This window comes from Henckelia pumila, chromosome 3 (genome assembly GCF_033568475.1).
Source record: "Henckelia pumila isolate YLH828 chromosome 3, ASM3356847v2, whole genome shotgun sequence".
In the NCBI taxonomy this organism is placed as follows: domain Eukaryota; kingdom Viridiplantae; phylum Streptophyta; class Magnoliopsida; order Lamiales; family Gesneriaceae; genus Henckelia; species Henckelia pumila.
In genome coordinates, this window is record NC_133122.1 from 112,455,437 (window position 1) to 112,483,053 (window position 27,617).

At 36.6% G+C, this 27,617-nt stretch overlaps 1 non-coding gene across 1 annotated transcript; it reads right to left on the reverse strand.

The window, feature by feature from the left end:
- Positions 1 to 18,522: 18,522 nt before the first annotated feature.
- LOC140894059 (small nucleolar RNA R71) lies at positions 18,523 to 18,633 on the reverse strand. Its single transcript, XR_012153612.1, has one exon. It is a non-coding gene; the product is annotated as a small nucleolar RNA R71 (small nucleolar RNA).
- Between the last annotated feature and the right edge of the window lie 8,984 nt (positions 18,634 to 27,617).

Here is a 27,617-nt window from a genome sequence, read left to right on the forward strand (position 1 = left end):
CAAATAAATTTTTTTTTAAAATATTGCACCTCGCTCGATCGGTAAAATCCTACCGATCGAGCGGGCAAGGGATCTCATCCCTCGGGTCTAAGCAGATCTTGGCCTCGCTCGATTGGTCAAATCTTACCAATCGAGCGAGCAAGAAAAATAAAGTTTCTGCACAGCAATAACAGGCCTCGCTCGATCGGTGAAATCCTACCGATCGAGCGGCCTCTCTGCAAAGAAAATTTGCAGAAATGTTTTGTGCTGTCAAGACTTGGATCAAAGCATAAATCCTCAACAAACATGGATTCTACACATGCTATAAAATCTGGAAATATGCATACATACATATATAAAGTCTCAAGCATCAATCCATGCAGTTATTACATCAAACGGATAGTTGTAAAGGAATTAAAGCCATAGGCTACACAAAGTGTACTACAAGTCTTAAGTTCCATAACAAGTTTGATGTTATCTAAGGTACATCATGTAGTAGCCCGTACCCTAATTGAGTAATTAAAGGATTAATGCTAATTAATTGAATTAGGTATCGGACGGATCGGAAGCTCCGAAGGCACGATCGGAAGCTCCGAACAGGATCGGAAGCTCCGATGAGCGATCGGAGGCACCGATGTTATTACGTCAGGCATGACGTGTGGTTGGATCGGAAGCTCCGATCAGGACCGGAAGCTCCGATCACCCCTATCCGGAGTCAACAAGTGATATTTTGACACGTGGCAGATCAGGATCTTCGGAAGCTCCGATGACAGGATCGGACGTTCCGATCGAGGTTCGGACGTTCCGATCAAGGATCGGAAGTTCCGATCGTTGTCTATAAATAGAAGGCCGAGACTTCACTTTCATTTGCCAATTCCGAGTTCTCCTTTCCTTTCTAGTCCTTTTGGAGCTGTTCTAGTCTTCTTAGGCTTGGTCCGGAGGTCAGAGAGGCGTTCGGTAGTCGTAGCGGAGTCGTGCCCAAGTTCTGGAGGCATCGACATCAAAGGGCTAACGACGGACGAAGGTATAGCTTTTGCTCCCTATAAATATTTAGGAGTATGCAATAGCTTAGTTAAGGCTTTTAGAGCACTTTAATGATAGTAGTATCATTTGGCAGTGTAGAGCAGACTATAGGCGTGGACCTAGAGTTGGTAGAGCTTGCACTGTTTTGAGGTACGGAAGTACTGTTCGAGATATCCTGACTGAGTATGCATGTATTATATGACTGCATGATTTATATGCCATGATATTATACTACATTCATTTGCATCTTGCTGTATCTCCTTCGAGATGTCTGTAGTAGGGTTGTACCCTATCCTGTTAGTGGATGGACTTCCATCGATTTGGGTCCGGCGTATCCACGGTTATCTCGGTATGGGAGCCACCTCCTGAAGCGATGGCACAGCGTGCTACATACCAGGGCCCGGTCTGTCTCTGTTATCTGATCCTTGACCTCGAGTCTATAGGAGTTCATTTTTCATGCATGTATACTCATACTCTCGCACTGAGCGTTTTATGCTCACGTCTCGTACTCTGTATTTTTTGGACACCCTATTCCATGGGGCAGGTTTGCGATTGGACGAGGAGGGTGGATCCAGGAGGGGCTAGTCAGTGGTTGGCCAGCTGGAGCTTCGTCTAGGTTTTATTACTGTTGTTTGGGTTTATACAGCTATTCGATTTGGTTGTATATTATTGGATAATTTCAGATTCCTTTACTTGGGATTGTATAATGTTATTGGATTCCGCAGTTTTATTCTGATATCTGTTTAATTAAGTTAATTGCATGCATAAGTTCTGTTTAGTAGGTGATCCGGGTAAGGGTCACTACATTTATGGTATCAGAGCATGCAAAAGAATTCTTGGGATTTAGTCTCATCTTGAGGTATTTTTGTAGATGTCAAATCGTGACGACCAGAGTTCTCATGGCAGTGTTGGTGGGCGTTGGGGTGATGCCGACCGGGAGCCTCGTCGAGAACGGCGTCATTGTCATCATGACGACGAGAGTTTCACTGTGCGTCGATTCTTAGCTATGGGTCCCAAGCCCTTAGTTGGAGGTGAGTCTCCGGAGGATGCGGAGAACTGGTTAGACCGCATGGAGACGACTTTTCAGACTTTCCAATGCACCGATGAGCAGAAGGTGAAGACCCTTGGCTATCTTCTGGATGGGCGTGCGCGCAGGTGGTGGAGGTTTACTTCTACACCTTTTGTTGCGGCGAGAGGAGTGGCCACCTGGGCCGAGTTCCGCACAGCTTTCGAAAAGCGGTATTTTCCTCCTGCACTCCGTCAGTCAAAGGCAGGCGAGCTACTGAGTCTGCGACAGGGAACCATGTCTATCGATGAGAATCAGCAGAGGTTCTTTGATCTGCTATCCTATTGCCCCGAGATTGCTGATAGCTCAGAGATGAAGTATAATCTGTTTCTTCAGGGCCTTAACCCTGAGATCCATGACCGTGTGGCGGTTGGCGACGACATGTCCTACGAGGGTTTGGTGAGCCGTTGTCATCAGGCAGAGGACAGCATTCGGCGGAACAGGTCTTTCCCTCAGTCGAGGCCTGCTAGTTCTTTGGGTCCCCGTGCCCAAACTTTCAAGAAGTCTGGATCTTCTTCTTCCTCTGGTTCTGGAGGTATTGTCCGTTATGGTAAGAAGGACAAGTGTGATCACTGTGGGAAGAACCATCCATCCGACAAGTGCCGTAGAGCTTCTGGAGCTTGTTTCCATTGTGGAGAGACTGGTCATATCCGGAGAGATTGTCCAATGTCTGGGGGAGGTGGTTCTGGTTCTGGTTCAGGATCGGGTTCTCAGGCCACCGTACAGCAGAGGTCACAGGGACAGTCTGCTAGGAGTTCTCATTTGAGGCCACGAGCTTTTGGCCAGGTGTTTGCCCTGAGACATGATCAGGCTGTGGAGGAGAATGAGAAAGTCATCGCAGGTACATTTATGCTTTATGGTATACCTGCTCTTGTACTTATTGACACTGGTGCATCTCATTCCTTCATTTTTGCACGTTTTGTTAAGAGGCATAAGTTACCATGCATTGCACTAGACGTAGTGATGTCTGTTTCTACTCCGACGGTCCAATCTGCTTTGGCTAAGCGTCTAGTGATGGGTTGCCCTTTAGAGTTCGAAGGGAACGTTCTGTTAGCGAATCTCATGGTCCTGGCGATGGACGACTTTGATTGCATTCTGGGAATAGATATGTTGACTACCTATCGAGCTTCAGTGGACTGCTATCAGAGATTAGTATGCTTTCATCCGGAAGGGAGTGAGAGTTGATTTTTCTATGGTGAGGGAGCGCGATCCCCGATGCCTTTGGTATCAGCTTTGAGAGCCTGTCGAGCTCTGGAGTCTGGCGGGGAAGGCTACCTTATCTATGCAGTTGATTTGTCCGCTGAGAGTATTGGGATAGAGAGCATTCCTGTTGTGGATGAATTTCCAGATGTGTTTCCTGATGAGATTCCGGGTTTTCCTCCTGCTAGGGAAGTCGAGTTTGGCATAGAGTTGATGCCGGGTACTTCGCCTATTTCTAGAGCACCGTATCGTCTGGCTCCGTCAGAGATGCGTGAGTTAAAGAATCAGCTACAGGATCTTTTGGACAAGGGGTACATTTGTCCTAGTGTATCTCCTTGGGGATCTCCTGTTCTCTTCGTGAAGAAGAAGGATGGGTCGATGCGGCTGTGCATTGACTATCGGCAGCTGAATCGAGTGACTGTGAAGAAAAAGTATCCGTTGCCTCGTGTTGATGACTTGTTTGACCAGCTGCAGGGCACATCAATTTACTCCAAGATTGACTTGAGATCTGGGTATCATCAGTTGAGAGTCCGTGATCAGGACGTAGCCAAGACTGCATTCCGTACTCGCTATGGGCATTACGAGTTCCTAGTGATGCCATTTGGTTTGACTAATGCGCCGGCTATATTCATGGATCTGATGAACCGTGTCTTCAGGGAGTATTTGGACAAGTTTGTCGTGGTCTTCATTGACGACATCTTGGTGTATTCACGTAATACGGAAGAGCATGTTTCTAACTTGCGGTTAGTACTGCAGACTCTTCGAGATGAGCAGTTGTACGCCAAGCTGAGCAAGTGTGAGTTCTGGATGGATAGAGTGGTCTTTCTTGGCCATATCATATCCAGGGAGGGGATTTCTGTGGATCCAAGCAAGATTGAAGCGGTACTTAATTGGTCGCGTCCGACGACAGTTGCTGAGATCCGTAGTTTTCTGGGTCTAGCAGGGTATTATCGTCGCTTCATTCTGAACTTCTCTCAGTTAGCTCGACCGTTGACGCAGCTTACCCGCAAGGGTGTGGATTTTGAGTGGTCCTCCGAGTGTGAGGAGAATTTCCGTGAGCTTCGACGGCGGTTGACTTCTGCGCCGGTGTTAGCATTACCGTCAGGATCTGGAGGGTATGTAGTTTACACGGATGCTTCTCTTCAGGGGTTAGGTTGTGTCCTGACTCAGAATGGGCATGTGATTGCATACGTTTCTAGACAGCTAAAGCTTCACGAGGACAACTACCCAGTCCATGATTTGGAATTGGCAGCCATTGTGTTCGCTTTGAAGATCTGGCGTCATTATCTTTATGGCGAGAAATTTGAGATCTTCACCGACCATAAGAGTCTCAAGTATTTGTTCACTCAGGCAGAATTGAACATGAGACAGAGACGTTGGATGGACTTGCTTAAGGACTATGATTGCGAGATTAAGTACCATCCGGGAGCTGCTAATCTCACCGCTGATGCTTTGAGTCGCAAGGTGCGACTATCCGCACTTCAGACTTGTTCGATGTCTAGTGCGATTAGTGACTGTTGTACTTCAGGTTTTACCTTCAAGCATAAGAAAGGTAGGCAGAGTATCCAGATGTTTGCGATATTATCTGAGCCAGCCTTGTATTCGCGGATCCGAGATGCTCAGATGTCTGATTCAAAGACCCAGCGTTTAGCTCGTCTAGCTAACGAGGGTAGCTCGTCTGGATTTCATTATCAGTCAGATGGCTTTCTGTGTTTGTCTGGTAGGCTTGTGATTCCACAGGATGAAGAGTTGCGAGAGGAGATTTTATCTCAGGCACATCGCACTAAGTTGAGTATTCATCCTGGGAGCAACAAGATGTACAAGGATCTACGTACTCGTTTCTGGTGGAAGGGAATGAAACGCAGTGTTTATCAGTTTGTTTCGAGATGTTTGGTGTGCCAACAGGTCAAAGCAGAGCACCGACGACCTGGAGGATTGCTTCACAGTCTGCCTATTCCTGAATGGAAATGGGAGTTTATCACTATGGACTTTGTGACCCATTTGCCGGTATCCCCAAGGAACTGTGATGCTATCTGGGTGGTGGTGGACCGACTCACCAATTCAGCGCATTTCATTGCCTATAGCCGGGAGTACAATGTGGATCGTATGGCTCGGTTGTACATTCAGGAGATCGTTCGACTTCATGGAGTGCCTGTGAGCATTGTCAGCGATCGGGACCCCAGGTTTACTTCTAGATTCTGGGGGAGTGTTCAGCGTGCGATGGGTACTACTCTCAGTTTTAGTACAGCCTATCATCCGGAGACTGATGGTCAGTCAGAGCGCACTATCCGTACGTTAGAAGATATGCTTAGAGCGTGCGTCATGGATTTTGGTTCAGCCTGGCAGGATCATTTGCCGTTGATCGAGTTCGCTTACAACAACAGCTATCACACTAGTATTGGGATGGCACCTTTTGAAGCGTTGTATGGGCGAGTTGTCGTACTCCACTCTTCTGGGAAGAAGTGGGGGAGAGACAGGCTGAAGGACCGGAGTTTATCCAGCAAGCGATAGACATTGTTGATCAGATCAAGAAATGGATTAAGACTGCACAGGATCGTCAGACCAGTTATGCTAATATCAAGCGTATTCGAGGTCGGAGAGAAAGTGTTTCTGAGAGTGTCACCTTTCCGCAAGATTCTCAGATTTGGCCTTAAGGGCAAGTTGTCTCCCAGATTTATCGGTCCGTTTGAAATCTTGGAGAGTATTGGCGATTTGGCTTATCGACTAGCATTGCCACCGCATCTATCCAGCATTCACGACGTGTTCCACGTATCTCTGTTGCGACGGTATGTGGCGGATGAATCTCATATTCTGCAGCGATCTGAGGTTCAGGTAGACAAGGATTTGACTTATGTTGAGAAACCTCTTCGCATCCTGGATTATAAGGATAAGGTTTTACGGAACAAAGTCATTCCTTTGGTTTTAGTTCAGTGGCAGCGCCGAGGCACTGAGGAAGCTACTTGGGAGCTTGAGGACAGGATGCGTAAAGACCATCCTGAGTTGTTTTGATTTCATTCTTTAAGTTGTATTCAGTTGCAAACTCTGTAAACGTTTGATTTGAATAAAGAATGTTTCTGATTTCTGTATTTGCATTCGGTACTTAAGATCTGATTTCGAGGACGAAATATCTTAAGTGGGGGAGAATGTAGTAGCCCGTATCCTAATTGAGTAATTAAAGGATTAATGCTAATTAATTTAATTAGGTATCGGACGGATCGGAAGCTCCGAAGGCACGATCGGAAGCTCCGAACAGGATCGGAAGCTCCGATGAGCGATCGGAGGCACCGATGTTATTACGTCAGGCATGACGTGTGGTTGGATCGGAAGCTCCGATCAGGACCGGAAGCTCCGATCACCCCTATCCGGAGTCAACAAGTGATATTTTGACACGTGGTAGATCAGGATCTTCGGAAGCTCCGATGACAGGATCGGACGTTCCGATCGAGGTTCGGACGTTCCGATCAAGGATCGGAAGTTCCGATCGTTGTCTATAAATAGAAGGCCGAGACTTCTCTTTCATTTGCCAATTCCGAGTTCTCCTTTCCTTTCTAGTCCTTTTGGAGCTGTTCTAGTCTTCTTAGGCTTGGTCCGGAGGTCGGAGAGGCGTTCGGTAGTCGTAGCGGAGTCGTGCCCAAGTTCTGGAGGCATCGACATCAAAGGGCTAACGACGGACGAAGGTATAACTTTTGCTCCCTATAAATATTTAGGAGTATGCAATAGCTTAGTTAAGGCTTTTAGAGCACTTTAATGATAGTAGTATCATTTGGCAGTGTAGAGCAGACTATAGGCGTGGACCTAGAGTTGGTAGAGCTTGCACTGTTTTGAGGTACGGAAGTACTGTTCGAGATATCCTGACTGAGTATGCATGTATTATATGACTGCATGATTTATATGCCATGATATTATGCTGCATTCATTTGCATCTTGCTGTATCTCCTTCGAGATGTCTGTAGTAGGGTTGTACCCTATCCTGTTAGTGGATGGACTTCCATCGATTTGGGTCCGGCGTATCCACGGTTATCTCGGTATGGGAGCCACCTCCTGAAGCGACGGCACAGCGTGCTACATACCAGGGCCCGGTCTGTCTCTGCTATCTGATCCTTGACCTCGAGTCTATAGGAGTTCACTTTGCATGCATGTATACTCATACTCTCGCACTAAGCGTTTTATGCTCACGTCTCGTACTCTGTATTTTCTGGACACCCTATTCCATGGGGCAGGTTTGCGATTGGACGAGGAGGGTGGATCCAGGAGGGGCTAGTCAGTGGTTGGCCAGCTGGAGCTTCGTCTAGGTTTTATTACTGTTGTTTGGGTTTATACAGCTATTCGATTTGGTTGTATATTATTGGATAATTTCAGATTCCTTTACTTGGGATTGTATAATGTTATTGGATTCCGCAGTTTTATTCTGATATCTGTTTAATTAAGTTAATTGCATGCATAAGTTCTGTTTAGTAGGTGATCCGGGTAAGGGTCACTACACATCATTTCAACTAAACCCGAGTCCTCACGTGCTAAACTCTTTCCCAAGCTGTCAAGGTCGTCTTTGACCAGCTCCTGCCCCCTCTGTTTCCATGCACACATACAAAACAAAGCAACAACCGGATAAACTCCGATGAAAAATAATTCCCAGTATAATCGACATATATAAAGCGTTAAATAAATCATATCAACTCTATTTATAAACGACTCAACAATAGAGTAAATAACGCATATATCAATTAAAAATTGATTCATATAACGTCGTTTGCCATCAAGATTCGTAAACGATCTTGACATGGATATCCATCTATCGTAGTCATTCTTGACTCAAAAATAAGGCCGCCTCAGACCTTGGCATAGAATCAATTCAATAACATATCATATCGTAATCATAACGACTCAAACTCAAAGATCCACTAACTGAGATGGATCGAAAACATCAAAAACAAATAAAAAGATAATCAAGTATGTGATTTTTGCGGGACAACTCAAGAAACGTCATTCCCGAGTTTCAAATCCCTGGCTCGCGATGTCGTCTTATACCTTCGTATATCTTGGTTCTGAACACTTCCAATCTGAAATATAACAATCAAAACAATCATATCAAACTTTATTCAATATGATCAATCCAAGATCGGATCAAACTCATCAATATAACGTCAATACAATCACTTCAAACCTCCAGAAAACTTCCTCGGTTCAAAGTCGGACTTCCTGAGTTGATCAAACTTGAAACTAATCTGAAATGTAACGATTATGATCAAGAAGTATCAGTATACAATAACAAGATCCACAACTCAATCATAGTCTATCAAAACAACTTCAAAACCTAAACCGACGGCGTAGCGATTGAAAATCGGTAACCGACGAAATATCGAAACCATTTTCGACTTCGAATACAATTCATACGTATATCACAACAGCAATAACCACTCATAAAATCATATAATAGCATCTATAACCATCGAACACTAGCTGAAAATCAGGATTAAGTGCAAGCAACATGAATTCTTCAACCCGGTTTTGATATCGGAATACATAAACGTCGAAGAACATATACATATCATCAATATCTGATATCTACCAACTTTTGAACATCAAAACATGCCGAAATAAGTAAAAAATTACATGAGATCGAAGCCCTCATCGCAAGAATTCCAGAACAATTTACGGAATCAAAATCGGATAACCGAAGCAAAAGATATAAGGATTTAAAGATCAATAGCAAATGAAGAAGATGGGCTCTTGGCTCTGCTCTGTTCTTTCCTTCCTCTATTTCTGAATTTGCACGTATGCTAGCTTAGTCATCAAAGACAAAATTGGATATATTCAAGAAAAATTGCACTTTAGTCCCTGACACTTCAAAAATTGCAATTCAGTCCTCGACCCTAATTTTAATTCAATTTCAATCCTAAATAATTTAAAAATATTAGAATTTAAATCAAAACTCTAAATATTCCCAAATTAAATATACTCGGATTAAAATTAAATAATCTCAGATTAAATTAAATAATCCTGGGCCTTACATTTCTCCCCCACTAAGACATGAGTTCGTCCTCGAATTCATAATCAGTCTAGATATGCAGTCTGTATATTCATAAGAATAAAGAATAACAGAAAACTGAATAAGAACTCACATCAGTGGAACATATAAGGAAATCTCTGCCTCATGTCTTCTTCAACTTCCCACGTCGCTTCTTCAACTCCGTGCCGAATCCATTGAATCTTTACCAATGGAATGGTCTTCGATCGGAGTTGCTTTTCCTTTCTATCGAGTACCTGAATCGGCTGTTCAAAATTGCTAAAAGTTTCATCTAACTCAGCTTCATCAGGTTGCAAGATATGAGCGTCATCAGATATATACTTTCGAAGCATCGAGACATGAAAGACATCATGTATTCCAGATAAAGACATAGGTAATGCGAGTCGATAAGCAAGATTGTCTTCTCAAGTATCTCATACGGCCCAATATATCGCGGAGATAACTTTCCTCGTTTACCAAATCTGATTGTGCCTCTGAATGGTGAAATCTTCAAGAATACTCTATCTCCCTGTTCAAAAGATAACGGCCGTCGTCGCACATTCGCATATCTAGTCTGTCTGTGCTACGCTGTTCTCATTATCTGCTGAATCAACTTCACCTTCTCAGTTATCTGTCTAATCATATCCGGTCCCAACTCAGGCACCTCTGACACATCATCCCAATATAATGGTGATCGACACTTCTTCCCATACAACGCTTCAAATGGAGCCATCTCTATGCTTGTATGATAACAGTTGTTATAAGAGAATTCCACAAGTGGTATAGATTCTTGCCATGTAACACCAAAGTCAAGTATCACATCTCTAAGCATATCCTCAAGAGTCTGAATGGTTCGTTCAGATTGTCCGTCAGTTTGAGGATGATAAGCAATACTCAAATGTAAACGCGTACCTAGAGCTTCCTGTAGGCTATGCCAAAAGTGCGAAGTAAATCTAGGATCTCGATCAGATACAATCGACTTTGGCACACCGTGTAGTCTTACCACTTCCCGAATATAGAGATCTGCCATTTGATCATGATGATAAGTCATTCGATAAGGAATAAAGCACGCATATTTCGTCAATCTATCTATGATCACCCAAATAGCATCGCAACCTCGGGATGATCGTGGAAATTTCATCACAAAGTCCATGGAAATATGATCCCATTTCCATTCAAGAATAGATAAACTCTGTAATAAGCCACCTGGCTTCTTTCTCTCAGCCTTCACCTGTTGGCAGTTCAAGCATTTTGATACAAATTTAGTCACATCAGACTTCATTTGTTTCCACCAGTACTGATTCTTCAAATCGTTGTACATTTTTCGGAAAGAGTGGGTGCCCGGTGAGCCAACTTGTGGCTAAGGGCTTTGATGACTCTTTGTATAAACAATCTTTTGTTTAATATTATTTACACTTTTATTAATGGCAATGACTTTATCTTTCTTCATATTGTTATATTGTGATATACTATTGTTGTTTTGATAAAGACCTTGAATATACTATAGTGTATGTAAGATGTGGTAGAACATGGAGATGTCTATCATGAAACACATCTTATAGTCAATGTATATTCTAAACTGTTCCTAGTCAATTGAGCCGTCCGATAATAAGGATAAGGATCGCTCGAGTTTGAGACTAGCATTTGCGATGCGGAGTACCACGTTTCATTGGTAAGGAACATAGAGATGTTCGAAGCATGCAAATGGATATTCATATGATGAATGATCGAACTACCGTATCCGGACTTTCCAAGTGGTTATCACTTATCGAGTGGATATAGTCCGCGGTTTTGATTGTACACCATTAGTCCTTATTACTTGAAAAATCATTGAGACTCTATATGCTAGTACTGTGCTTTGACTCGTTTACCGACTCTATTGGGGTCATCAGGTGTCGGGATTGGGTACAGTTACAACACATATAGGAGTCGATGCTTTGTTGTCAAGGATTCACCACATACTTGCGAGTGTGGATATCCTATGCGATCTGAGGAGATATTAGTGTGACGAATCTCTGGCCAGAGTACATGATGTGTTTTAAGAAATGGTTTCTTAGTAACACATGCGATGTCACTATTTGATCTTCAAGATGTATTGCATAGTTATCGAATCTCGACGACTCTCGATATACCAATGGTTGTTGATTCGATCGGGATATATGGATGAAGGGACCGTACTGTACGCTAACCAAAATCTATTGGTTCTTGTAGGCACTATCAGTGATACCTAGGGAATCATGGGGCGATGTTGCTAGGCGCTCTTACCATGATTCGATGGGCAAGTCGGAAATTGTTGTTCCAAGTCACAAGGAGTTGTGAGCCCACGGCTAGCTGTATCCCTGAACCATTGAGGGTCACACAGTGTAATGGATTTTTAATCCCCGTTGAGATAGTTAAATTTAAAGAGTTAAATTTAATGAACAAAGAAGTTGGACTTCTTAATTATGAGTAGAGGAGTAAGATTTCCTAAAATGACATAGGGATGGACATTTTTGGAAACCACTGAATTCGGATTCAGAAAAATTTATCTTGACTATAAAAGGTGCAGAAATGGTTTCTGTGCACATTGGTGAAATCGGTTTATCAATCGGAGTCACGATGAATTTTATATTAATTTTTGAACATGCGGGCTTTACTTGTCGGGCTTGAACTTATGACTAATGGGCCCTAAGCTGTTAGTGGCCTACATTATAAATAAGTTATTGCAGTACAGAAATAAAACACAACAGGTCACAAAATATTTTTAAAACCCTAGCTGCGTTTTTAATAAGTGGCCGCCCCTTCCCTCCCTCTGCTCGAAAAATCCAGCCTGTGAATTTTGAATTGCAGTCTGGTTTAACGGATCAAATTCGTTAATCTCTTCGTAGAAACTTCTGATAGATTTTCTAGTGCAATCTATCAGAGGGATTAAATATCCGTTCGTGGACCTGATTGAAGAACAGTTCGTCCATCAGTTCCAAGGATATACAACAAGAGCAGAGCAATCTGTTGGTGTCCATAATCTCGATTCGAGATTGGAGGTAAAAATTTATAATTGTTATTTAATTTTTACACACACAATTTAATCGTAAAAGTTTTGATACCCAATATGGAATCGTTCCATATAAAATTTTTAAACTTCCGCTGCACCGGGTATCAATCCTAATCGATTGCCATGACCAATTTTGTAGGTGTATGTTAGGAATTTACATTTGTTTTTATTGTTGTTGGATTTATTAATGGGCCTGGTTTATGGCCCAATATGAATGTCATATGTAATAAAATTGGGCTTGGTTTATGGCCCGTTCCCACCCCTTAAAAATGTATCCCCTGCTTGTCATTGTTATTTATTGTAAATACATTAGATTTAGTGGGAGATCAAGATTTGAAGATAGAGGTGGGCCCAGCAGACAATAAAGACAGAAGAAATGTAAATTGGAAGCAAATGTAATAGGATTGCATTGCATACTGCATATTACCTAGGATTGGACTAAGACTCGTGATTGGCAACCACGGGTCGATTAGAAATGGAATCGATCATCCTATATAATATGTGATATTATAGTTGTATGCATGTTTTAGACAAAATTGTGTGAATCCGACAAGCATACAAAATTTTAAAAATGATGAGACAAATTTTCATAATTAAAAATCCCTCATTTTAAATATGATTTAAAATTGATATCAAGATAAATAAAGGAAATTTAAATTTGTTTAAATGTTCCTACCTTCCATCAACGATCAATGTATGAGATGCTACCCGCGGATACGGTCCGGCTCATATTATTGGGGGGGCCCGTTCATCGGAAAGCTGTACATTGGATCGACACATGTTGTAAGTTGGGTGGAACTCCCATGGGATCGGCTCATATTATTGGGGGATCCACATGGCGACCGTCCATCACAACTTAATATTGATGGGTCATCTTGACATGTCACAATAAACGGCGTCATATTATTGGGCCCTTATTGGACATGAGGTAAAAACATGGAGGTTGCTTTGGAAGCAATTGGGCTCTACCTTTTGAAATTATGGTTGGCTGATATTATTCGGGACCATAGATTGTCAATTGGACTCCATGTTCTCACTAAGAAAAACAGTTTCCCGTTTTCACTAAAGGGTAGTGAAATCGTTAAAATAGTGGGAGTGAGATTCATAAAATAAATTTCGCCTATTTTATGTCTTAGTAAATTGCTTAAACAATCACTGATATTTGTCTGTTTCTTTTTAGTATTTCATAAGATGAATTCGCGTAATCCACTTTTCTCGATCCTCGAACAAAATAAGTTGACTGGCGCAAACTATACGGAATGGTTTCGTAAGTTGAAGATTGTCTTGACTTCGGAGAAGATGCTCTACGTGTTAGAAAAATCTCCTCCGAAGGAAGCACCAGCTGACGTAAGTCCGGAAGAGTTAGCCAAACTTGATACATGGTTGGACCATGATATCAAGACCAAATGCTATATGCAAGCCTCGATGTCTGATGAACTCCAGAGGCGATTTGAGGACACCGTGAATGCTGCTGACATTCACGTTCAACTCAAGGAACTTTTTGGGGCTCAATCGAGGGCTGAAAGGTTCTCTACTGTAAAGGAGCTAATGACGTGTCGCATGCGTGAAGGGACTTCGGTCCGTGATCATGGGTTACGAGTGATTTGGCTCATACAGAAGTTGGTAACCCTTGATTTGGTGTTGGAGCATGAACTCAACGTGGACTTACTACTTTTGTCTCTTCCTTCTTCGTTTGACGGATTTGTGGTGAATTTCAATATGAACAAGATAGAGGCCTCCCTTGAAGAGATGGTCAATATGCTTGTGACATATGAATCCACATTAAAGAAGGATAAACCGGCTTTCTTGGTGGGCTCCTCTTCTTCTGCTAAGAAGGGGCCAAGTACAAAGGGCAAGAAACGTTCTGCCCCACCCAAAAAATCGAACCCGAGAAGAAGTACAAGACAAAGGCTTCAAACATGGAAAAATCCAAGGATGTTTGCCATTACTGCAAGAAGCCCGGTCATTGGAAGCGTAACTGCAAGGAATATCTAGAGCAGTTGCGAACTGCAAAGGGTATGTTCTATATTGAAATAAATGTTTCACTTAATACTACTTCTTGGGTATTGGATACCGGATGTGGATCTCACATTTGCAATGATTTGCAGGTGATGACAAGAAGTCGCAGGCTTAGAATGGGTGAGACCCAGCTGAGGCTCGGAAATGGTTCCAGAGTTGAAGCTAAAGCCGTGGGAGATGTTTATTTAATTTTGCAGAACGGTTTTAAGTTACTTTTAAGAGATGTTTTATTTGTTCCGGATTTGATTAAAAACATTATTTCTATTTCTATGCTTGATAGAGATGGTTATTCTTGCAATTTTGTGAATGGGATTTGCAATATTTACAAGAATGAATGTTTAATTGGAAATGGACAACTTGAAAACGATCTATACAACTTAAAACTAAAAGACGTTCCAATAAATTATGTTGATAAACCGGCAACAACAAACAAAAGGAAAATCGATAGCCAAAACCCGGCAAACCTTTGGCACGCTAGGCTAGGTCATATTTCCTCAAGGAGGATGAACAAGCTAGTGGGAGAGGGCATGTTTGATATGTCTGATATTAACTCTCTACCTACTTGTGAATCCTGCCTAAAAGGAAAAATGACTAAATCTCCTTTTAAGGGGAAACCTACCTTTACTGATGATTATTCGAGGTATGAGTATTTATATTTAATGAAATATAAGTCTGAAGCATTTGAAAAGTTCAAAGAATTCAAGGCTGAAGTAGAAAACAAGCTAGGTAAAAGTATTAAAGCACTTCGATCGGATCGAGGTGGAGAATACTTAAGTACCGAGTTTTTGGACTATCTAAAAGAGAATGGGATTCTCTCTCAGTGGACTCCTCCTATGACACCACAGCCTTATGGTGTATCGGAGCATCATAATCGAACTTTGTTGGACATGGTTCAATCCATGATGAGCTTCACTGAGCTTCCACCTTCGTTTTGGGGCTATGCGCTTGAAACGGCGGTATTGTTGTTGAACAACGTCCACACTAAAGCAGTGGAAAAAACACCATACGAGTTATGGAATGGCAAAGCTCCTAAGTATTCGTACTTGCGGATTTGGGGATGTCCTGCTTACGTGAAGCAGACAGTGGGAGATAAGTTGGATAGTCGATCCAGCTTATGTTATTTTTAGGGTATCCGAAGAATTCAATCGGATATTATTTCTATTATCCTGCTGAAACAAAGGTGTTTGTTTCAAGGAATTCCACCTTCTTGGAGAAGGAGTTCTTATTGGATAAGAAAGGCGAGATGATGGAACTCAAAGAAATTCGAGAAGAACCCGAAATACAAAATAACGATCCTACACCTCAGAAACCATTGATAGACACGCCTGTACCTAGAAGATCCGAGAGGACTTCTAGACCTCCTATTCGATATGGTCTTCTTTTTGAAGGGGATCAAGATGAACCCGATGTTGGATGTGATCCAAGAAACTTCAAGGAAGCAATTTCTGATGCGGATTCAAATTTATGGCTTGAAGCTATGCAGTCGGAAATAGATTCGATGCATACAAACCAAGTTTGGTCTTTAGTAGATCCTCCCGATGGAATTGTTCCAATAGGGTGTAAATGGATCGACAAGAGAAAGCTTGGGCCTGATGGTAAGGTATTGACCTACAAGGCGCGATTGGTGGCAAAAGGTTATACTCAAAGACAAGGAGTTGACTATGATGAAACCTTTTCACCAGTTGCAATGTTCAAGTCCATAAGAATCCTTATTGCCATAGCTGCATGGTATGACTATGAGATATGGCAAATGGATGTGAAGACTGCTTTTCTTAATGGAGACATTAAGGAAGAAATCTATATGAAGCAGCCTGAGGGGTTCACATCCATGGGAAGCGAGCATTGATGAAACTTAAAATTTGTAATTATTTATATGTTAAAAAGTGTGTTTTAAAATTTAAGTTTAATTAAAATTATGAAGTTGTATTATTTTAGTGTTATGTGTTTATATTTAAATGTTTTACTAAAATGTTGTATTTTACGGTTTGCGCAGGTTTGGTAAAAATAAAATTACTCAAGCTACAGTGGTCATAATGGAGTAATCTCAAAACCTGTAGAATCACAAAAGAGGCATCTTCAACTTTGTAGAAGACAAGAAATTCCAAAAACTTCATTAAGATGATCAAAATAATAAAACATCAAAATGGAGATAGATTTAATTTTACTATGACCAGCTTGGAGTAAAAATATCATAAGTATTTCATATTTTATCCAAAAGGGGTGAATGAGTTGTCCAAACACATCTACACAAAATATCCTACGTGTTTTATGTTGAAAAGAAAGGCTGAATCGGTGGTCTAAGGTATCAAACATGCCAATTAAAGTTGGGTCATGGTATTGACATTCAAGGAGACAAGCACCCACCAACTTTACTATTTCACATTTAATGAGCCTTGGACTCTTGCTCTCATTTGGCCTATAAATAGATGTGTTGTATAAGCTTTGTAGTGTGCAAGAGTGTAGAGAATTCTTCATTTGCAAAATAAATATTGTGTGTGTGAGAATAAAAGTTTGAGTGTGCAAGTTTCTCAAGTTCAAGTATGAAATTTCTTTTATCTTTATTCTTGAGTTTCATGTTCATGGAAAGCTAAATCTTTTTATGTCAAGGTGAAAAGGTTTCATTGTTGGTCAAGTAAGATTGTCTATATTTTGTATATTCTTTTCTTTTCTATTTTTATTTTTACTAATTGATCTTTATTTGTAGGTATAATTTTGGATGATTTGTTGTTATCTATTTACATCAAATGCTTGGTACCTTGAATGTGGTTACCTTGATTTGTTGTCAAATATGATACAATAATTACTACAATAATTATATACTATAAATATATGTATCTATTTATAATAAAGTCATATATATTATTTAGACGATAGCGTGACACTGTCGGTTGTTCTAAATAATATATTGTGATTTGAACTAACATTTACTTTATCGCATCTAACTTTTACTTTTATCGCAACTAACATTTACTTTTCCGCAACTAACATTTACTTTCTCGCATCTAACTTTTACTTTTCCGCAACTAACATTTACTTTATCGCATCTAACATAAAGTCATATATTTTATTTAGACGATAGCGTGGCTCTGCCGGTTGTTCTAAATAAAATATTGTGATTTGATCTAACATTTACTTTTATGTCAATTTATATTTATGCATTTATATATATTATGGGTACCATGTATTAAATATCGGTGGATATTAATATAGTGGGAACTATATTATATGATATACTTGTTTAAATATTTAATTGTTCTTTTTATGTTTATATTTATTCATCTATATATATATTATGGGTACCATGTATTAAATATCGGTTAATCTGATATTAATATAGTGGGAACTATATTATATGATATACTTGTTTAAATATTTCATTGTTCTTTTATGTTTATTTTTATTTTAGTTTCTTTTATTTATTTTTATTTAGCAATCTTAATTAAACCAACAATGAACCTTTGAAACCTTGACAATTTTATAATTTGTGTATTTGAAGTTTTATAATAATATTTTCATCTATAATATATTATTGCTAAAATTAAACTTACAACATCCTCTCCGTGGATCGATCTCGTACTCACGAGTATATTACTTGCAGACAACCTACACTTGGGTGAATTACAATTTAAGTTGTAGCAAGTTTTTGGCGCCGTTGCCGGGGAGGTATAAATTAAGTTTAATTTTGTTATTATGTAAATAGTATGTTGTTTTTAATTGTATGATTGTTTGGAGTCGTAAACAAAGTGGTAGACTTGTTCGAGTAACTGAAAATATTTTAAACATGGACGATAATTCTAATAATCAATATGATAATAATAATAATAATCATCATCAAGAACATGAACAACCAAGAACACTTAGGCACCATATGAATCCAATAAGAACTAGTACACCATCTTGTTTAGTTTTTCCTCCTGATGCATCTAATTTCAATTTTAAGCCACAAGTCATTCAACTTTTACCAAATTTTCATGGCTTAGATTCTGAAAATCCATATTTGCATTTAAGAGAATTTGAGGAGGTTTGCAACACTTATAATGATCAAAATTGTAGCATGGATACTGTTCGATTAAAGCTTTTCCCTTTTTCCTTAAAAGATAAAGGTAAAACATGGTTGCAAAATTTGAGATCAAGTTCAATAAGATCATGGGAAGAAATGCAACAACAATTTCTAAAAAAGTTTTTTCCTTCCCATAGAACAAACTCTTTTAAAAGACAAATTACAACTTTTTCTCAAAAACAAGGGGAAACATTTTATCAATGTTGGGATAGATATAAAGAGTTACTTAATACATGCCCACATCATGGTTTTGAAATATGGAGAATAATTTCTCACTTTTATGAAGGTTTAATACCTAAAGATAGGCAAATGATAGAATTCATGTGTAATGGAACTTTTGAAGATAAAAACCCAAATGAAGCTATGGAATATTTGGAGTCATTAGCAGAAAATGCTCAAAATTGGGATAATATAGGCTCAATTGAACCAAGTAAAACCAATAATTCAACAAATGGGGGTGGTATTTATCATCTTAAAGATGATGTAGATATTCAAGCTAAACTTGCATCTTTAGCAAGAAAATCGAGTCATTAGAAATGAAAAAGAGTGATCAATTAAAAAGTGTTCAAGAAATTGTTTGTCATATATGTGACACACATGATCATCTTACAAAAAATTGTCCTACTTTGCCTTCATTTAAAGAATGTCTCCATGAACAAGCCAATTATGTTAACAATTTTAAAAACCAACATTAGATCCTTTTTCACAAACATACAATCCTGGTTGGAGAAATCATCCCAATTTTAGTTGGAGGAACGATAATAATGCACAACCTTCACAACAACCTTTTCAAAATAACCAAAGTCATCAAGGTTATGCTCCTTATATCCCACCTCCAAGAAAAAATTTTGAAGATGAAATTCATGCATACATTCAAAAGCAAGAGTCTATCAATATTCAAAACATTCAATCTATGAATGATTTGAAAGAAACTCTTGCAAAATTTGCATCTGCACTTAATATTCATGAAAAAGGAAAATTTCCATCTCAACCACAACCTAATCCTAAAAATCAAAATCAAGAAAAATTTGATCAAGTAAAATCTGTTATTACTCTTAGAAGTGGTAAAATAGTTAATGATCCATATAGTGATGAAAACAAAGATCAATTAAACTCAAAGAGTAAGGATTCAAATCCTGATACTTTTGAGAAAGATGATGCTTTGAGTCCTAAAAATAAGAAAATTGATGATAAAATAAATAAACATGTTCCTTTTCCTCATGCATTAGTAAATAATAAAAAACAAAAAAATGATTCTGATATTTATGAAGTTTTTAAACAAGTAAAAATAAATATTCCATTATTAGATGCTATTAAACAAGTTCCTTCTTATGCAAAGTTTTTAAAAGATTTATGTACTGTAAAAAGACAATTGCATGTAAAGAAGAAAGCATTCTTAACGGAGCAAGTAAGCTCTATTATTCAAAATAATTCTACCTTGAAATATAAAGATCCCGGTTGTCCAACAATTTCATGTATTATTGGAAAAAATAAAATTAAAAAAGCTTTGTTAGATTTGGGAGCAAGTGTGAATTTAATTCCTTATTCAGTTTATGAAAAGCTTAAGTTGGGAGATTTAAAACCTACATCTGTCACTCTTTTACTAGCCGATAGGTCAATCAAAATACCTAGAGGTATCGTAGAAGATGTGTTAGTTCAAGTCGATAAATTCATATATCCTGTGGATTTTATTGTCTTGGATACACAACCAATAGAAGTACATAACGAAATTCCAGTAATATTGGGACGTCCATTTCTAGCAACTTCAAATGCTCTAATTAATTGTCGAAATGGAATAATGAAATTGTCTTTTGGAAATATGACTTTAGAACTTAATGTGTTCAATTTATGTAAACAACCAAGTATTAATGAAGATGAAGATGATAATGCAATAGAAACAATTGTGGAAGAAAATATACACCAAGAAAACTTAAATCAACAATCTGAAGTTTGTTTAGTGGAAAGTTTTGATTCAAAAAATGTTTTTAAATCAAAGTTATTTGAAGAAATTAATGAACTTGAAGAAGTAAAAGAAAATGATCATCCAAAACTTAATTTAAAACCCTTGCCAATAGAACTAAAATATGCTTTTCTTGGTGAAAATCAAACATATCCTATTGTAATATCTTCTACCCTCTTACCAAAACAAGAAGAAGATGTAATAACACTACTTAAAAAACACAAAAATGCAATTGGATGGACTTTGCAAGATATAAAAGGTATAAATCCTTTAATCTGCACACATAGAATTCACTTGGAAGAAAATGCTAAAACATATCAACAACCACAAAGAAGATTAAATCCACACATGAAAGAAGTTGTTAAAAATGAAGTTTTAAAACTATTAGATGCCGGAATTATTTATCCAATCTCGGATAGTAAATGGGTAAGTCCAACACAAGTAGTACCAAAAAAATCAGGCATCACTGTTATAAAAAATGAAAAGGGAGAATTATTACAAGCTAGGATTCCATCTAGTTGGCGTATGTGCATTGATTATAGAAAATTAAATGATGCAACTAGAAAAGATCACTTTCCGTTACCATTTTTAGATCAAATTTTAGAGAAAGTGGCAGGTAATCCTTATTATTGTTTTCTTGATGGGTATTCGGGGTATTATCAAATACCAATATCATTAGAAGATCAAGAAAAAACTACTTTCACTTGTCCGTTCGGAACTTTTGCTTTTAAAAGAATGCCATTTGGTTTATGTAATGCCCCGGCTACTTTTCAAAGATGCATGCTAAGTATTTTTAGTGACATGATTGAAGAATTTGTGGAAGTTTTTATGGATGATATAACTGTTTTTGGAAACTCATTTGAAAACTGTCTTAAAAATTTGGAAGAAGTTTTAAAAAGATGTGAAGAAAAAAATCTTGTTTTAAATTGGGAAAAATGTCACTACATGGTTAAATCCGGAATTGTGTTAGGGCATGTCATATCTGAAAAAGGAATTGAAGTTGATAAAGCTAAGGTTGATGTTATTGCTAATTTACCATCACCAAACACGATCAAAGAAATTCGATCATTTTTGGGTCATGCAGGATTTTATAGAAGATTTATAAAAAATTTTAGCATAATATCGAAACCAATTTCAAATCTTTTAACAAAAGATGCACAATTTGAATGGACTCAAGAATGTGAAACTGCTTTTAAAAAAATAATTAATCTTTTAACTACATCACCTATTTTACAACCTCCTGATTGGTCTTTACCATTTGAATTAATGTGTGATGCAAGTGATTATGCTGTAGGAGCCGTGTTAGGACAAAGAAAAGAAGGTAAACCTTATGTGATCTATTATGCAAGTAGAACATTAAATAGTGCTCAAATCAATTATTCAACAACTGAAAAAGAATTACTTTCAGTAGTGTTTGCATTAGATAAATTTCGATCCTATTTAATTGGTTCTACTACTATTGTTTACACTGATCATTCTGCCATAAAATATTTATCAAATAAACAAGATGCTAAGCCAAGATTAATAAGATGGATTTTGTTGTTACAAGAATTTGATCTTGTAATAAGAGATAAAAAAGGAAAAGAAAATGTAGTAGCCGATCATTTATCAAGAATAATTTTTGAATCATCTCAAAATGAAATACCAATAAATGAAAATTTTCCGGATGATCAACTATTTTATGCTACTACTATGCCTTGGTTTGCTAATATTGTAAATTTTCTTGTGACAAATAAAATGCCTTCTCATTGGAGTTCACAAGATAAAAATAAATTTTTGAAAGAGGTCAAAAAATTTTATTGGGATGATCCTTATTTGTTTAAGTATTGTCCTGATCAAATTTTTCGACGATGCATACCCGACAATGAGGTAAGTAGTGTCATTAAATTTTGTCATTCTGAGGCATGTGGAGGTCATTTTTCGTCAAAGAAAACAGCTGCAAAAATCTTTCAATGTGGATTTTATTGGCCTTCTTTATTCAAAGATACACATTCATTTTGCAAATCTTGTGAAAATTGTCAGAAAATGGGTTCAATTTCAAAACGAAACATGATGCCTTAAATCCAATCATGATTATTGAAATATTTGACAGTTGGGGAATAGATTTTATGGGTCCATTTCCATTATCTTTTGGATTCACTTATATTTTAGTAGCTGTCGATTATGTTTCAAAATGGATTGAAGCAATTGCATGTAGAACTAATGATCATAAAGTTGTGATAAAATTTTTGAAAGAAAATATTTTTAGTCGATTTGGAATACCTAGAGCTATAATAAGTGATGGGGGAAGTCATTTTATAAATAAATCATTTTCTTCGTTGTTAAGAAAATATGGTATTACACATAAAGTCTCTACTCCATATCACCCTCAAACGAATGGTCAGGTTGAACTTGCAAATAAAGAAATAAAACAAATTTTGGAAAAAACAGTCAATCCAAATCGAAAAGATTGGTCTTTAAGATTAAGTGATGCATTATGGGCATATAGAACTGCATTTAAAACATCAATGGGGATGTCACCATACAGATTAGTTTTTGGAAAGCATTGTCATTTACCTGTTGAAATTGAACATAAAGCTTATTGGGCAATTAAAGCGTTTAATACTAATTTAGATGATGCATCTAAATCAAGAAAATTGCAATTAAATGAACTAGAAGAATTAAGAAATGATGCATATGAAAATGCAAAGATTTATAAAGATAAAACAAAAGCATTTCATGATAAAAATATTATGAGAAAATCTTTTGAAATCGGACAAAAAGTTTTACTTTATAATTCTCGCTTGCATTTGTTTCCAGGAAAACTTAGATCGCGATGGTCTGGACCATTTATTGTTAAATTTGTCTATCCTCATGGTGCCGTTGATGTTGAAAATCCTAAAAATAATAATGTATTTAAAGTTAATGGGCAAAGACTTAAACCGTTTATAGAAAATGAAGTTCTTAATGAAAAGTTTATGCCTTTATATGATCCAACTTAATTGTTACTTATATTTTTATTTTATTTTTGCAGAATTGAGTTCACTTCCCGGTTAAGTGGCGGATAACGGTACTCCGTGACTACTTTCAGTCGGTTTTATTTCAATTTCCCAAAATAATTGAATATATATATATATAAATATATATTATGGATGAAGATATCAAAAAACTTGGTAAATATTTTCCATCTGTTTCTAAAAAAGTTCTGAGAATGATTTATGAAGGCAGATGTGAAAGATTGAGAATGCTTATGCAAAAAGGAATCCCGGAGGATATTCGTCTTATAATTGAAGCCAAGGTTCGATTAGGTGGTGAAGTTCCAAAATTCTTACTTGTTCGAAATATGTCTGGACTAGGAAAAAGTACCTATGCGAAGAAAAGAAGGGCTAAAAGGTTAGATGTTTGTCATAATTGTGCCAGATGGACTTGTAATAGACAATGCAGATCTTTGGGATATGTTTCCACAAATAGAGAAGATAAAATTGATTTCATTAAGAATGGGCTGAGTAAAGAGTCATTGGATGATATCTCATTGACTCTTGAGACGCATTCTAGTGGAGATGTAAAAGGTCAACTTCTCCGTTTATGGAAACTATTCCAAGCGCAGCGTCATGGTGATGGTCTTGGGAATCTGACTAAAAAAGACCCTATTTGCCAATTTATAAGAAAATTGGATGGTAAGCCAACCCTCGACTCATAAATATTGAAGGAACACTGTGAGCCACAATCACATCACTGTTTATACGCATGCATGTTATTATTATATATTATTATTTTTTTTACTATTTTTATCATTTTGTTCACATCTGTATTCCTATTTCTGTCTTATTCCTTGTTTTCCTTATAAAATCACTCAACTCTCTCTATATTTTTTAAAAGAAAAGAAAAAAACATGACAGGATCTTCTTCACAAAAATTGAAAAATATTTGTGTCTTTTGTGGTTCTAATACTGGAAAGAATGAAATATTTGTTGATGCAGCAATTAATCTTGGAAAAAAGTTAGCAGAGAGAAAAATTCACTTGGTTTACGGAGGAGGCAATATAGGGTTAATGGGATCTATTTCAACAGCAGCTCATCTTGGAGGTAGTCAGGTTTTGGGTATTATTCCTACAGCTTTAGCTGAAGGAAATATTACAGGTGTTACGGTTGGGGAAGAGTTGAAAGTTTCATCAATGTACGAGAGAATAACTAAAATGATAGAAAATTCTGATGCTTTTATTGCCTTACCTGGTGGTTTTGGTACTTTAGAAGAAATTTTTCATGTTGTTTCTTGGGCACAACTTAATATCCATAATAAACCTGTTGGCTTGTTGAATATCAATAACTATTATGATGGTTTGTTGACTTTTCTCGATGTAGCCGTGGAACAAAATTTTATTTCAGAAAATTCACGAAGGATGCTCATCTCTGCTTCGAATGAAGACCAATTAATTGATGATCTCCAAGCTTTTGTTCATCAACCTGATTCAGCTATAACAAAGATCAATTGGTCTCAACCAACCAGTAAGAAAAGAAAACTGGATCATTGATTCAACATGTCATGAAATGGTTTGTGTTTGTTCCTCATCTTCAATAATTCCAGGTGATATCTCTTTCATCATGTACTCTTTATTTTTCTTAAAAAAAAAAAAATTAAAAACAATGTCATATTCAGGATTGGGGGAGGGTTTATCTCTAAAAAAAAAAAAAAAAAAAAAAAAATTTAAAATTTAAAAAAAATATATTTCTTTAATAATATTATTTTTCTTTTTCAATGGCAGAGTAAGGAGTCAAAAACTCCTGACACGCATTAGTTTTTATTTATCATCTTATCACAATAGATTAGATTTTAATATTCCGTATATATTTAAATTGCAAACTACTAAGAAAATGAAGTCTTTTTGTATAGATGTTTATTTATTCTTCTTTTTACCAATTTAATAGAAAATATATAATTGATGGGATATAAGTTATAAATAATATATAATTGTGTGTTTTCAAATATATATTTTCTAAAACTTTTATGAGTATATAATTAAAGTGATATTGATTGAATAAATAATAACATGTATAATTGAGGGAATTAATTTGTAAAAGTATAATAGTTACTCACATAAATTTTGTGAGTGAGGGGTAAGAATTGAGAAAACAACTTATAAGCTTTTATTGATTATTAAGAAATGGTTGATTACTAGATTAAACCCATTTTGAAAAAAAAAAAAGAAAAAAAAAAAGAAAAATGAAAATTGGCTGCAAAGTTGTTTGAAGTTTGATTGTAAAGATGTAGAGTATTAATATCTCTACTATAATTATTAATGTAATAGATTTACCTCATAAAAAATAAAAAAAAATAAATAAACTTTGAAAAAAAAAATGTTACATTTTCAAAGTTTATTGGAGGTATTTGATTATGTAAAAACAATTTTGCAGCCAAGCAAAAAAAAAAAACAAAAAAACAAAAAAACAAAAAAACAAAAAAAAATGGGTTTATTCTTTGTAAATCATCCTATCTTATTTTCAATATTAGGTTATTTGATTGTCTGCTTTACTAGCCATTTTCAAAGAGTGTATAATTTTCTTCCAACTCCACGAGTGAAAAACAACTATATATGAAATACTTTAACCCAAGAGAATATGGAGTTGAGACTTTTACATTAATATTCCTGATGATATACATGTTATGAAAATGATTTCTATTATCCTTTTAATTATATTATTCTCAAAGTTTTTAGAAAATATTTATGTAAAAAAAAAAAATTATATATTTACTATTTTGATATTGTGTGAAATATATATGTATAGCCCATCCAATTACATATTAATATATTGGTTGATAATGAGATTTATAAATAAACATATGATCTCCTCACAAGTGTGTTTTTAAAATTTTAAAGTTTGCAAATTTGAATATATATATTAAGGAATAAAAATCTAACTTGTGATTTTATGATATTTTATGATATTTTATGATATTTTATTACTAAGGGACTAGTAATTAGCCGGTTTGGGGTGTGATGAAACTTAAAATTTGTAATTATTTATATGTTAAAAAGTGTGTTTTAAAATTTAAGTTTAATTAAAATTATGAAGTTGTATTATTTTAGTGTTATGTGTTTATATTTAAATGTTTTACTAAAATGTTGTATTTTACGGTTTGCGCAGGTTTGGTAAAAATAAAATTACTCAAGCTACAGTGGTCATAATGGAGTAATCTCAAAACCTGTAGAATCACAAAAGAGGCATCTTCAACTTTGTAGAAGACAAGAAATTCCAAAAACTTCATTAAGATGATCAAAATAATAAAACATCAAAATGGAGATAGATTTAATTTTACTATGACCAGCTTGGAGTAAAAATATCATAAGTATTTCATATTTTATCCAAAAGGGGTGAATGAGTTGTCCAAACACATCTACACAAAATATCCTACGTGTTTTATGTTGAAAAGAAAGGCTGAATCGGTGGTCTAAGGTATCAAACATGCCAATTAAAGTTGGGTCATGGTATTGACATTCAAGGAGACAAGCACCCACCAACTTTACTATTTCACATTTAATGAGCCTTGGACTCTTGCTCTCATTTGGCCTATAAATAGATGTGTTGTATAAGCTTTGTAGTGTGCAAGAGTGTAGAGAATTCTTCATTTGCAAAATAAATATTGTGTGTGTGAGAATAAAAGTTTGAGTGTGCAAGTTTCTCAAGTTCAAGTATGAAATTTCTTTTATCTTTATTCTTGAGTTTCATGTTCATGGAAAGCTAAATCTTTTTATGTCAAGGTGAAAAGGTTTCATTGTTGGTCAAGTAAGATTGTCTATATTTTGTATATTCTTTTCTTTTCTATTTTTATTTTTACTAATTGATCTTTATTTGTAGGTATAATTTTGGATGATTTGTTGTTATCTATTTACATCAAATGCTTGGTACCTTGAATGTGGTTACCTTGATTTGTTGTCAAATATGATACAATAATTACTACAAAATTATATACTATAAATATATGTATCTATTTATAATAAAGTCATATATATTATTTAGACGATAGCGTGACACTGTCGGTTGTTCTAAATAATATATTGTGATTTGAACTAACATTTACTTTATCGCATCTAACTTTTACTTTATCGCAACTAACATTTACTTTTCCGCAACTAACATTTACTTTCTCGCATCTAACTTTTACTTTTCCGCAACTAACATTTACTTTATCGCATCTAACATAAAGTCATATATTTTATTTAGACGATAGCGTGGCTCTGCCGGTTGTTCTAAATAAAATATTGTGATTTGATCTAACATTTACTTTTATGTCAATTTA